This window comes from Neovison vison, chromosome 1 (assembly GCF_020171115.1).
Source record: "Neovison vison isolate M4711 chromosome 1, ASM_NN_V1, whole genome shotgun sequence".
NCBI lineage: Eukaryota > Metazoa > Chordata > Mammalia > Carnivora > Mustelidae > Neogale > Neogale vison.
Window position 1 is genome coordinate 139,021,901 of NC_058091.1, and position 14,676 is coordinate 139,036,576.

The 14,676-nt window shown below is 44.9% G+C and overlaps 1 protein-coding gene across 2 annotated transcripts in view; it reads right to left on the bottom strand.

Moving 5' to 3' along the window:
* Positions 1 to 14,676, bottom strand: part of ATXN1 (ataxin 1) — a 317,212-nt gene that overhangs the window by 134,747 nt on the left and 167,789 nt on the right. For both annotated transcript variants that reach the window (XM_044259362.1, XM_044259353.1), the window contains one exon: positions 13,435 to 13,561. The gene's annotated coding sequence lies outside the window, so the exon portion shown is untranslated. The remainder of the gene's footprint in view (positions 1 to 13,434; positions 13,562 to 14,676) is intronic.

Consider the following 14,676-nt stretch of genomic DNA (forward strand, 5'->3'; position numbering starts at 1 on the left):
CTGCACCATGCTGCCTGTCCATTTCTATGTCTGCCTGTCTGTCTGTCTCTCTCTCTGTTTCTTTTTTTTTTTTTAATGAAAATTTAGAAAGAAAGCATGGCAAATTATTACCTGCTTAATGCACATGGAGGTGTCCCCTCCCCTACTTTTTATCTCTAAAAGATAAATACTTTCAGCATTTGAGTTATAATCCAAGGCTCTGAAAAATACCCAGGTGGTCCCACCTGCCTTCCCCCCACCCCGCCCCTGATATTGGGTAGCTTCAGTGATAATAAACTGGTTCCCCAACGTATCGGCAAAAACCACAAGTTCTCACTCTCGGTGACTTGAATTAGTGAAATGAAACAGTCATTTCTATTTTTGTCATTTTAAAGAGTTACACTTAATAACACAGTTAAAAGGTCAGTTCTTGAAATTAATGGGTGAGCCCTGGTCCCATCCGAGGGCAGGGGAGGATTTTGGGAAGAGCCCGAGGGCCCTTGGGAGACACTGTCGGTTTCCAGGTCATGGGGAAACGAGTTGGGAAGAAAATAGTGGGGGGACGCTGTGACATCATTCACCAGGAGAAGGCACTTTTGGAGACTGTCAACCCACGGGCAGGCCTTTGGAAGCCCCCAGACACAGGTGTGGCAGGATCCACCCACGAGGAATGGAAAAAAGCCAGCGAGATCTGACTCCCTCAAGCTGGGCTGAGTTCTCGCGCATACTTCCTCTGCTTCACGCTCCCTGCCTGCTCCTCCTCTGTGTGCCTCGACATCCCCTGGTGGACCTCCACCCTCAGTCGGGGCCCACTGATTAGATAGAACCTGGCAACCTGGAACCACCTCTCAACTATAGCATTTCTGCCTTTGCCGAGGTACCCCCAGGACAGCTTTTTGGAATCGTCCCTGAATTGTCTGGGCTGCCAACACATGCTTTCAGGCTCTTGCCAGCCACCCAGGTTTTTAGATATCTTATTGATTGTGTCGATATCCTGCTGAAAATCTTTCAATGACTCCTCAGTTTTAGGACAGACTCCCAGCTCCTCAGTGGAGCTTACTGAAAAGACACCTGACGATCCAGCGCCTGACCGTGACACATCTTACCTGCTCTGTGAGCCACTCTGAATTACTTGTGGTGTCAGCATGCCAGGTTCTCCCTTACCTCTGTGCCCGGTGCATGCTGTCCACAAAGCAACCCAAGCTGGCATTCCCCCTACCTCCCTTGAATCTGGGCTTATTAAGTGGCTTGTTTTGGCTAAAGGGAAATTAGCCAAGATCTTGCCAACAGAGGCCGAAAGGCACTTGTTTGCTGGAGTCTGTCTTCTCTTGCTGCCCTTGGGAACCCTGAGATTACAATACCAAGAAGCTCAGATGAGCATCCTGGAGGATGAGAGACCACGAGGAACAGGCCCAAGCCATCCCCATGGAAGCTCCCCTCACCCATCAGCCTTCCAACCAGCCACCAGACCGAGGAGTGAGGCCATATGGTCCCACCAGTCCCAGCCAAGCGGGTCAGACTAGACGAGCCCAGTGGACGTGCAGCATCACCAAGAAACCATTCATGTTTGTGATCTGAAACTGCTAAACGGTGGGGTGGTTTGTTACACGGTAGATGCAAACTGATACACTCATTCTGTTTCCTGCTTAACACCAGCCCATCCTTCAAGTCTTGAGGATGAAGGCTTCCCTGAAGCCTGAAGATGCCTTGTGGGTTTGTATCCGCAGCCTCCTGTGGGTACCACGGGACAGAGCATCAGCAATCATGGAAAGGGGGTGTCTACTTTCATCCCTCACCCAGCGACCGAAGGCTCCTTCGGCCGTTGTGGATGTCTTCCTTACAGTGCACTCTCTGCATATTTGCTGAAAGAAGATACAGGAATGTGTCTACCTTCTGCCTTTTTCTAACCTTAATTGAAAAGAGTTAGACTAGGTAATTTTTACCTCTCACCACCTAGGCATGGTAACCACATCAAAATATATCTTAATGTTTTTCTTTTTGAGCGTTCCACTCATATCAATAGCCTTTGGGAATCTCCCTATTCTCTTTATAGACGAGACTATCATACCTTCCAAACTTACTGTGCCTTTCAGTTTGACTAATACTAAAAAAATCACCTAAAGTTCCAAGGGCCCTCAGTATACATGCACAGGGATAATTCTGACAGATGTTGTCACGTTCACCATTATAATTACTATATATGTCAAAGAAGCAGAACATTTTAACAGGAGAGAACTGATTTCACCATCAAGGCAATGACATTGATGGTTAATGACAATTCGTACAATAGAGGAAACCTCTCTGCAACAAAGGGATTAGCAAGTTGCAGTTGTTCACCTGTTCGTCTTAGCAACACATTACGATAAATTTTGTTTTGTGAAGCTTATCATCCTAATAGCATTAGAGCTGCACCGTTCCTAGGGAGCAATCTCTGGGCTAAAACTTAACCCACGGTGTCTCATTTAATTCTCTAAACAATCTTGCAGGGTAGGTATGATTAACCTTATTTTACAGAAAAGGGAATAAGTCTCAGAGAAGTTGGGCAATTTCCCCAAGGACACAGAGCTGATGAGTAGAAGATTAAAGAAGAGAAAAGAAGATTCCAAAAGCCTCTTATTTGGACTAATACCTTTAAATCTAATGCTGTTAAGTAGGAATGATAACTATGTCCTTTGGAAGACAAGGAAAGAGAGGCATAGAGGAAGAAAGTAGCTTGCCCATAGTCTCAGCAGGGCAGGAATTGGGGGAAGGGGACCAGATGTTTGTCCTTAGCCTGAGACTCCTGCTCCTGGATCCAACCCAAGGCATCTCCAGCTTTTCCTTAATTATTATTATTTATGTTCCCTCCTACCACTGTGACTAACAACACATTCAAGAGAGAGAGATCAGGATCTCCCTATTCTAGGTGTTCTTCCAATCACTGTGTGTCTAGATCGGTTGTGAAAGGAAAAATGCTCGAGGGGCTCGGTCGGTCAGAAGTCTGCCTTCAGCTCGGGTCATGATCCCAGGGTCCTGGGATCGAATCTCATGTCGGGCTCCCTGCTCAGTGAGGAGCCTCCTTCTCCTCTCCCTCTGTCTCCTGCCATGCACATGTGTTCACTCTCTCTTTCAACTAGATAAATAAAATCTTAAAAAAAGAAAAATATGAGCATTGTGTGGATGAGGCCTACTTGGGTATCATCTGTTTATCCAATCTCCTTTAAAAAAAGCAAACATCAGACCTAGAGAAGGATTTTAATCTTCCAACTTTACCATAGTTCACACTGGCTATATTCATTATTCCTGTCAATATGAGACAACTGTCCTCACGGCCTGTGTACTGTGAGGAATGATGACTATTTACCATTAAATACTGGATGAAGGGTTACATAATGATTTCAGGGGGGAAAAAAAAAACGATTCTACTTCTCTACAATTTCACATAGGTATTCATTGCTCTAGGAACACACAGTGTCTTCTACCATTTAAACCACTTCAACAACTTAAAGTAATGATCTACTGGGCACAGCACACACATTGTCAAACAGAACTGCTTTATGTGTTAAGAAACAGCCTGGAGGGGCACCTGGGCGGCTCAGTGGGTTAAAGCCTCTGCTTTCAGCTCAGGTCGTGATCTCAGGGTCCTGGGATCGAGCCCCATATCGGGCTCTCTGCTCAGTGGGGAGCCTGCTTCCCCCTCTCTCTCTGCCTGCCTCTCTGCCTACTTGTGATCTCTGTCTGTCAAATAAATAAATAAAATCTTTAAAAAAAAAAAAAGAAAGAAATAGCCTGGAATCACAGGACACTCCGAAAATATCAACAGCAACCTAGGTGCTTCATTTTGGTTCAAAAATTATTTCTCTTAATTCCAGTCTACCCTTATTCCGGGTATGGAAGGGGGAATGAGCATTTGCTGAGTGTTCAAAGTGTGCTGTGAATGTTCTCTCACGTTCCAACTGGCCTCCCTGGCAGAAAGATGCAGTTGGCCATTCCGTGGAGGAAGTAATACGAGGTCTCTGATGGTGCAGAAAGCCTTTTGGTAATCGAAGGAAAGGTACCAGTGATACTTTATGTCATTTCCAGTTTCAGATGTTCTGGGGACATCCCGTTTATCTGCCCTTTGCTCTCCATCTCTTGAACAAGGTTTGTAAGCAGACCCCGCCTTCAGTTCTTCCTTCATGAAAAACGTCCTGACGTTCTCTGTGCTAACCCAGATGGAAGCAGCCCTAGGAGGAAACGCCAGCCGGAGTCTTTGGCTAGGGCCCTCCATCACGAAGTGGCTGTGTCATGAAGTCCCCAAGACATCCCATGTCAACTGATGGCCCAATTTTAGACTTCATCTAGGCAAGGCCAACTAGGTTAGGGACTTTCTATATTCTCAGGATTTCTATATTCTGTTGGAACCACATCAGAAAAGGATGGGAAATGATTTGGTGCCAATTCAATTTCACATAAAGGGAGGAGGAATGTAAGGAAAAAGAAGAGCACAAGGTTAGTCGTGTTCCTTTCCAATGCTGGGTGTGTGGTTCAATTACCAGAACCCAGCATGGAAGCTCTGTTTCCACCGAACTGCTCTCGGGCCAGAGCCAACAGCTAGAAAAGGAATCAAGGTCCACCATAGGGGTGTTTCCCTCCATGCTCCCTCTCCTGACCTGATTCCTCCCAAACAGCTATCTGGGTCCCCAGCTTAGGATGGTAGTGGTGATGAACAGCAAGAACATGAACCCAATTCACAAGAAAACCTGATACTATCTAACGTTCTGAGATGGACTGATATCCTGGCCTGACGGTCCCCACATTCTGCCTGGACCATCCACTCATTGGTGTGTTATTCGCCATGGGATGCTATCCGTTCCAGAACGACCATGTGGTCCATGATCCTGAGTAAGTGACACTCCCATGATACTGACATCCCTTCCTGGAGGCCTGCCCAGTGAAGGAAATGGAAAGTCCTCTAGGAGCAAGGTGACGGCCAGCTCCCTCCTGACCCACTGGAGGCCATCGCCTTCCCCTGCCACTCCCTTTCCTGACTTAGGGGAAGTGCCAACCAGCAGGTTGCTAGGACGACTGGCGTCACCACTAGGGGCACAGAAATAGCTCGGCAGCCGTGCTGGGAACCTGGATTACAAAGTCCGATGACAGCAACAAGATACCCATTGGCAGCTAATCGGCTCTGCTAGGGCAACTGACAGACTAACATTACCTAGGGGGTAGCTCTCACCTTGACAAACTACCCTTTAATCGACACTTGGGCTCCATGGGGTAGTGATGAGGAGGGGGCAAGACACTCACTTCAGATAAAGCCCCAATGCCTCTATTATAAATTCTGTGAGTGGTGGATACACATAGTAACGAACTCACGACTGTATCTTTAATTTATTAGTGTCCTGCAGGTGGCGGGGAGGGAGCCTGTTCACAAGCAGAAGCTTGGGAGCCAGAAAACAGGTAGAACCACTCAGGTTGCCAAAGGGAAGGGGGGATGGGAAATCTTGTTTGTACAGGCCAGAGCTGTCCCCTTTCCGAACAAGAACATCCTAATCTCATGCCCCCCTCTCCTTGGGGAACAAAGAAAAGGCAAAGAAAACTGGAAAACGAGGGCTTGCCACGGTAGAGGAAGGGAATAATCTTTGTGGCCAGTTTTCTTTGTTCTGCGGAGTTTTACAATGTTTCTAACGGGTAGCAACTCGTAGGAGCCCAGAGTATTAAGACGGCCTATTAAAGTCTTGGATGTTAGCCCTGGAGAAATTATAATTTTTCAGTTCCATGCAAACTGTAAAGGCTTGAGAAGAAAAAGGGGAAATGAAGAGAAGAGAAACCTCATGGAAATTTGAGAAAACAATCCCAGCAAGCACGTTCTTCTTTCTAGATGCCCAGAGCTGGGTGTCCAGAAGCCAATGAGGATGGCCGTGTGCAGTTTGAAAGAGCCCAGGACTTGTGCAAGGGTCACTAGGGTCATTAGCAAGGAATTCTGCCGGCATGGTGCATGGTGCATGGTGTCCAAGACCATCCTGGTACCAGACCTTCCAGGCCAGAAAGGCAGATGGCAACAAGATGTGCATGACGAAGGTATAGGGAGAAAAGTGGGATTTCTAAGTGGAAGAAGATGGCTTGGAGTCCAAAGAGTATGGTGACAAGAACTTGCCTGATTTCTAGAAATTAAAGATGCTCAAAAGACTGCCATTTATGTCCCATTAATATTTCCATGGGGCAGGGGGACTCAACTTCAGTCATTTTAGAACATAAGCACAAATAGAGAAAAAAAAAAAAGACTGAAAAACTGACTTCTTCCAACGAAGGTTTCACACAAAGCATTTTGTACGTGTTGAGAGTTACTTTTTCCAAATCATGTAAACATACTTATTTAAGCGTCTGCAAAAAGTTAACCTAATGCTCAGGATGGATAGAAGATAAATTAATTCCTTCAATCTAAGATCTCACCTAGCATAATTCACTGTATAGCTACCACTTGAAATATCATATGAATATATGTTGGAGAAGTGGTTGAATGACTTTCTATATTAAAAAAATGATTATTTTACAAAAGTGAAAAATGTGGGGGTTTTAAAAGAATGAGGCCATTTTTCTGTTTGCCTTTTTTTGTTGTTGTTGTTTTAAAAAATGATTATTTACAAAAGTGAAAAGTGTGGGGGAATTAAAAGAATGAGGTCATCTTTCTGTTTGTCTTTTTTTTTTTTTTCCTTGACATTAGTCCCAAGGAACAATTTATTTGCTGGTAAGAAACAACCAATGAATTCTGTTCAGGCTTTTAGACAAAACAATGTCATTTCGTTCCTGTTTGTGTCCCATTTTTCTGTCTGAAAGCGAACGAGAAATGACCATGTTTGAGAGGAATCATGAAAGCAGTTCAAATACTATGGGATGAGACACAGGGTGAGAAACCACTCACATCAGTGATATCTTAACAAAGATGAGCGATCTAGCCAGCCACTGAGATGCCCAGAAGTGTGGGACTTACTTAATTTCTCTCTAAAAAAAGTTTCAGGTGTGGGGGAGGCACCAGGAGTGAGTCATTCCTACTTTGGTGCACAAGGATTCTTCCGCAGTGGACACCTCAAAGATACACCCCTGGAGAAACACTTTTTAAATCTGGGGTATGGTTTCTGCATCGAAGTTCAAGTTGAAAACATTCTATCTACTTGGGCTGAATGGCATCCTTTCCTTGAGTGACCCCAAGTTTAGGCTTCAGCTTTTGCAAGGAGATACATAAGGTGATGCTAAAGGAGAATGGTTTTCTGATGCTACAAATCCCCATCCAATGTCTCCACTGGCTGTCCTATCCCATCTTTTCTGATGGAAAGAAGGTTCTGATGGAGAGGTGTCATGTACCCGAACGTAGAAGGAGGTAAATACGAGACCGGTTTTATTTGCCCTCCCTGCCTTGCCTTCTCAAAGCCCACATGCCCATGGGGCTAAGAGCAGGCCTGATTCTGCTGTGCAGCAGAGATTGAAGCCTTCCCTGAGCACCGGGCTCTGAGCACTCTGACCCATCACCCTTAGGACACCTGGCTCACACCCCGAGTGTAAACCCCCCTCCCCGACAAGAGCTCCAACAGCAACGTCTCAGAGGGCGGCAAACATCGATCATGCATCCCTGTATCCGTAACAGACTTCAGCAAACCTTGGCACCCAAGAGTCTTTTCCTAAGTATCATTTATGTGATGAATTCTAACCTTCAAGAGAACACACAGACTTTGACCTTGGCACCACTCAAGTTAGAAAACAGTCTCACCAGGCTTCGGGGGCTCCCTTTCCCCCACAGAACACGAATATTCCCTTCCACAGCTTCTGGGGACTCTGTGGCTCTCTCCCTCTCCCTCTCCCTCTCCTCTCAGAGGAGGAGGCCGGGCGCTGGGGGAAGGTGACGCCGAGGGGAAAGGGTGTGTCTGGGATGGGCTAGACTTTGCCAAGGACTCGACTCAGGAAGGAGCTCTGACATCAGCTTGCAGAAGGAGCATTCCTCTGGAGGCCCCGCCAGAGGGGCCCAGGCCAGGAATTAGTGAGGCTATCAGTGAGACACGCTGGAAGGAAGTCTGGGAATGGGAGAGAAAAGGGTGAAGCTGAAAACCCAAAAAGACCACACGAGACTCTGCTGTGCACCGAAGAGCTCAGTCAGAGCCCTGAAGACACACAGGCCAAGTCACAGGCCAAGTCACGGGGCCTTCAGAAGTGAGGACGGAAAACAGCTTGGCTGGTTCCCTCCCTATTCTAACAGCGAAGTCTCCCCTTCTCTCCTGACCCCCTTATCTACTTCAGTTTTCTCTTTCTCACTCTCTCACTCTCTCTCTCTCTCTCTCTTTTTTTTTTTTTTGCCATAATGCTAGAGAATGTGGTGTCACAGATGGCAAATCTAAAAGGTACAAATTGCTAGACACGCAGGAAATTCCCAAATCACTCTTATCAGAGCGTGTGTATGCAATTCTCTGACTCTGGGGACTAGAAATTCAGGTGCCATTTTTCGAAGCTTATAAAGACGGCATAATGCTGTATAAATGGGCACAGAGGTGTGTATTCTGGTCTCCCAGTTTCTTCCTAGGAGAAACCTAACTTCTGCACTCAGAGCAGTTCCTCTGAAAAGGGGGGGGTCCATAAACACACAAAATGCAAGGAACCTTTATTCTTGCCATCCTCGAAAGCAACGTGGGATGATGATAACTTAAGAAAGTTATCAAGTGATGATAACTTAAGAAAGCCTTTGTGAGGGGCGCCTGGGTGGCTCAGTGGGTTAAGCATCTGCCCTTGGCTCAGGTCATGATTCCAGGGTCCTGAGATCGAGTCCCGCATCGGGGTCTGTGCTCACTGGGGAGCCTCCTTCTCCCTCTGCCTCCCACTCCCCCTGCTTGTACTCTCTCTCTCTGACAAATAAACAAATAAAATCTCGAAAGAGAGAGAGAGAGAGAAAGACTTTGTGAAGGCCCTCGCTCACACCACAGGAGACGCTAGGTGGCCTTACATTGTGTCAGCAAGCCATTTCTTTGTTCCAAATGGTGCCTCATCCAGCAGTAAAGACAGGGCAAATGACGCTACTCAGTAAATGGTGAGTTTCTTTTTGGGGAGAGAGCTCACTTCAAGGCCGGCTCCCGCTCTCAGGAGCGACGAAATGACATGATGGGGAGAGACCAAGCTACCTCCATTCACAGAATGCCAGGGCAAGCTGCTCAGAAAGAACTGATAAGGCAAACCACTCAAATGGAACATGAGAGGAAATACACACAGGGCAGGATTTTTTAAAAAGAGTATCAGAAAACCCCCAAACTCTATTGATAGTTCTATAAAACTTTTTTAGACAAATTGTTTCCTTTCTCACATTTACTTATACACATCACAGACATTTAGTATCGACTTCTAAGTTAAAGAAACTAGATGGGTCTCTCCACGCCATCCCCTGCCTGATCACATTACTATCCGATTCAAGCAGGTCTCATCAGAACCCTCTTTATATTCCTCCTTCTAATGGGTTAGCCCACGTGGGAAGTCCCAGCGTACATTAACCTTCTCCTTGGACACTCATTCAGCAACTATTTGCTGAGTGCCTACAATGGGCCAGGTGGCATTTTAGGTGTTGTGGATTCAGCTGGTAACCACCACCATCATCATCATCATCACCATCATCATCACCATCATCACCATCATCGTCATCATCATCACCATCATCACCATCATCACCATCATCATCATCACCATCATCATCATCACTACCATCACCATCATCATCATCACCATCATCATCATCATCATCACCATCACCATCATCATCATCACCATCATCATCACCATCATCATCACCATCATCACCATCATCGTCCTCCTCATCATCATCACCACGACCATCATCATCATCATCACCATCATCATCCTGCTTTCATGGGGCTTACAGTCTAGTTGAGGGGATGGATGATTAACAAATAAATATGTAATATATAAAGTGCTTAAAAAGAAAACGAAGTATGCTAGCTGGTACAGAGGGATGGGGTGGGTGCTAGTTTACGTAGGTTAGGAGAGGCTGCTTTGAAATGGTAAACTTGAGAAGTCCTACTTAAGGAGGCTGAGAAGCTTAAGAAAAAAATAAAGATCATTGCCTCTGTGCATATATGCTAAGAATATATACATGTATACATATATATATATATATTTTTTTTTTAGAGAGAGAGATTGATGGGAGAGAGGGAAGGGCAGAGGGAGAGAGAGAATCTTAAATAGGTTCCATGCCCAGTGCAAAGTCCAGTGTGGGGCTCAACCTCAGGACCCTGAGAGCACAATCTGAGCTGAAATCCAGAGTTGGACGCGTAATGACTGAGCCACCCAGGCATCCCTGTGCTAAGCATTATTTGAGTGTGGAGGTGGACAGTTTTAAGAAACTTAATTTCAAAAGCGACTCATTTAATTTTCAAAAAGACCGATCGGTGGATCCTTAATTTAAACGACTAAAACTATATTCTTAGAAAGCCCCAAAGGAACACCTTTGAGTTATCATCCTATCTGGGAGGGCAGGTATCACGACAGTGACAGACATAACACACATATAATAGCATAAAACTGTGCTCAATATTTTAAAAACAGTTGTAAACTGAAGTTGTGCCAAATCACTGATTTTTAGAAGCCAAACGGGCTAAAATGAATGCCTCATTCAAGCTGGTATGTTATGCAATGTGACACACACAGCAAGAAGAATCACCAGACATCACTTAACTTTCTCATGTTACTCCTCATAAACTGGGTCCACAGAGCTTTGGGGGTTCCCAGATTCCAAGGTTAAGTGCAACACCATGTGTAAAACCCAGGTCTCCTGATTCGTAGGTAAATTTTCATGACCACCCCTTTCATGTACAAGATACCACATCTTTGGGCCAGTTTGAGACACTTTCTGGACTTTGAGATATCATCTGCTAAAAAGACGGTGGCAGATCTGAGAGGTAGCAAATGGGACAGGCAGAGGGGTCCCACAGAGGCACTAAGTTTGGGGTGCAGTCTGCAAGGAATGCTGAGGACAGAAGCTGCTCATACCAATGGCTGCTATGATGGTTACTCAAATATTTATACATCCACGTTCCTACCCCATATGTAAGCACATGTTCTTTGAAAAATCTCCTGCTCTCCTGATCATAATGGCACAGGTTTTGGGGCACCCAGGATACCAAAGTAATGAACTCAAGGTAAAAACACACCAAGATCTCAAAAGATAACTAATGACTAAGATCACTAATTTCACAACTTGCTGAGAAAACTGGAATCCTCCCCAACACCCCCCAACAAGCAAATGCGATTTGCAAGAGGAAGTCCTTAGCACTGAAGGAGTTCACCAGAATTTCGTATTTTCTTCCTTTCTCTCAACACACTCTATTTACAGCTGGATTTTAAAATTACTTTAGTGGGGCATGTGGCATCTTAAAGTTTATACTTCAGAACTCCTCTGAAAACCTCATTTAATGTTAATCACATGAGCATTTCAAAGCAATATTTAAAAAAAAAATCAGATTTGAAACAAAAGCTATTTTGATGACAGTGTCTGCGTTATTCACTTAGATGTAACCTGAAACCTACAACACTATTCCATACAATACTTGTTTCCTAGGATAAAAATGCTTTAAAAAAATCACGTATTCTAACGGCCATCTCAGTGGGAAAATAATTTCTAGTAAAATATCCTACTACTCTAGGACCCAAATTATTCCTTAATAGTGGGAGAAACTTCGACAAGAGAGTTTTTTTTTTGTTTGTTTGTCTTTAAGTAAGTATTAAAGTGCCTTATACAATACTGTGCCCCTTTTGGGGACATCAAACCAAGATGTTAACTGATCAATTCACAGGTTATTTGCTGTTGCATACAGATTTACAAAATAAAAAGTAAACATGTAGACTTAACACTTGATGGGGGTTAGTGACCTGTCAAAGTTGCTGACTTTCTTGACCTCAACCATAGGACCAGGGCTAGAATTCAGGTCTGTTGATTCCAGGAGCTGCATGTACATTTCCATGGGAACCAATGTGATCATATGCACTAAACAGAAACACATTAAAACACCAGTGTTTCCCACCATTTACTATGAGGTGCTGGGAGGTTTTAAATTTAATAAGTTTATTTGAGTATGACTATTTAGCCCTGAGGAAATATGGATAAAGATGCATATTTTAATACAAATTTTTAGAAAACCACAAAATAAAAAATATCCAGTGGAAATTTTTTGTTTCAACGTTAATGCTTTTTCTCCCTGGTATGTGCCCCCATAGTATTGCCCCTTGCTCTTTCAAAATCATTTGTGCAACTGCAAAAATGTAAGTTAAAAATGCCTAGAGAAGTTTCCTGACTGAACTGTTAAGCTAAGAACTGATTATATAAAATTTTATATAGTATGTCTAAATATATATGTCACATATACTTGTGTGTATATATAAATATATTTATTATATTATAATATATAATATTGTATATTTATATACAATATTATATATAAATATTGCATATTTCTATATACACAGAAAATATGTATTTATGTTTATATAATATATGCACAAATATATGACACATATTAAATATATGTATTAAATATGTATTGCATGTATATATAGGCATACACACACATGCACACACATGCACACACACACATGAAGTCCTAGTCAAAGTTGGTTCTTCATTTTCTAAAACTTGAAGACAATACCCTCATAGCCCATCCCTGGTTTCCTGCAGCTGTATTCTTTCCTGATCAAAACCTTATAAACTTTTTTTTGGACCCAATCTAGCAATGAGGTTAAAATCTCCAGAAAGCAAAGGAGCTGGTCAGATTCCTAAATTCTGCGCAGGAATAAGCTCCCTGCAACCCAGTGTGTGGTCTATCTCTTCAACGACTTGATATTTAATCTCCTCATGAAAAGCAACCAGCCCCTGATACTTTACTAATCCCAAAGCCTTGACCTTGCAATCTGATAAAAACCAGTAAGTCAGCCAATTCTGAGTAAGACAAGCACCCAACACAACTGACTGTATTTGCATACCTCAGATTTTTGAAAGGAAAAAAAAAAGTTTCATTCCAAAAACCAACCAACCAACCAACAACAACAATAAAACGTTCCATGAATAAAAATATCGGCTGGGTGCCAGTTCTCGTGGCTGATCGTTCGCCCGGAGGATTTCTACCCACCGAACCCCAAAGAAGCTGGACAGCCCTGCTAAAAGAGTCCACTCTGCGGTGGATTCTGTGTAACTGTCCCAGGACAGGGGGGCACTAACCATTGAAAAGAATCACTGTCTTCCACTCTTCTACACCAGAAGGAAATAATGAGTAGAGAGAGAGGCAAGTCCGTGGCAAATAGAAACAGCACCTCTCCGCTAAAAAAAGAAATTAATTGGATGATCCCTTAGAACGCATGCTCATGCCCCTTCGTTTCCCTGGCTCGGTGACACGCAATGGTTCAAGGATCCTTGCGAAGCAGCCACCCCAGACGCCGCGCGCGAGCACTTACGACATTCACTGCGTGCTGTTCGCAGGTAGCGGGGGCTGAGCCTTCACCATAGAGACTCCCCACAAGAAGCTGGAGCGCTCCCGGGCTCAGGCGTGTTCTTTCTTCCTTCCAGAGGAGTGAGAAATCCCTAGAGCGGGAGTCAGAGAGAAGAAAAAGGAACAGGTAAATGCCCCATCCGATCACTCGGTTATCCCAACCAATGAAGTCTCGTGGTCCATGCCACTCACGGATGACTCGCCCAAGACCACTTTCCAGGACCCTTTCCTTAAAAAAAAAAAAAGCAGTGTAGGATTTTTGCTCCGGCCGCAGGAGACGCAGCGTGGCCCCGTCAGCCTTTTCCCTCTGTCCCTCCCCTCCATTCCCCCCCAAGCTCCCCCCCCCACACACACACCCATAAAGTTGAAGCCGGTTCTGGGGCAGTCCAGATGTAATCCCAGCTGAGATGCAAACGTGCAATACGGTCTCCTAACAGCCACCTGATTTTACTCTCTGCAAAAGGGAGGGAGCTGGGACCATCACCTCTTGCCATTTTCATACCTCACTGGGTTGTTGGGAAAATCAATAAGATCACTCTGGCAAAGTACTCAGAGTTCCTGAGAAGAAAGGCACTATGTAAACGCCAAGTATTATTAGTGGTCATAAGCCTGTTACTGAGCTCTGAGCCAGAATTTAAAAGCCAGCTTTGGCTAGCCACCAACGGTCCGCTCTCCCTGGGGCACCCGAATGTGCAAAGAAGTCTGCATGGGCTGCTGTGCAAAAACGTCCCAGCCACGGAGGGGTCCGGAGAAGCCCAGCAGCGGAAACAGAGCCTTCTGGAAGCTCAGGGAGAAAGAAAGTGAAGGCCTGGAACAGAGCGGGAAGCAAAGGGAAGGGGGAGGGGGAGGGGGGTGGAGGGTGGAAGGTGGCTGACAACTAAGGCCTGTGCAGGCGCATGGTTCTTTGGTCCCTGCCACTGGGCTGCCTCCGATGGCTGGTTGACAGCGCTCAGTGCACTGGAGGTTTGCAGGGCTGTGAAATTTTCCACTTGGCTGTCTGCCATTCCCGCCCACCGAGGGTAACACTTCCACACACACGCCCAGAAGTGCACACTGAGGCCCTGCTGGAGAGGACTGGAAGAGTTTTTGTTTGTTTGTTGCTTTTAAAGAAAAGCCCTATTCATATCCCAATCCTTAATATTTTCCACACCTGGATTTCTTGATTTCTTCCCCCCTCCTTGAACACAGAGCCAGGAATGGCGCTGTC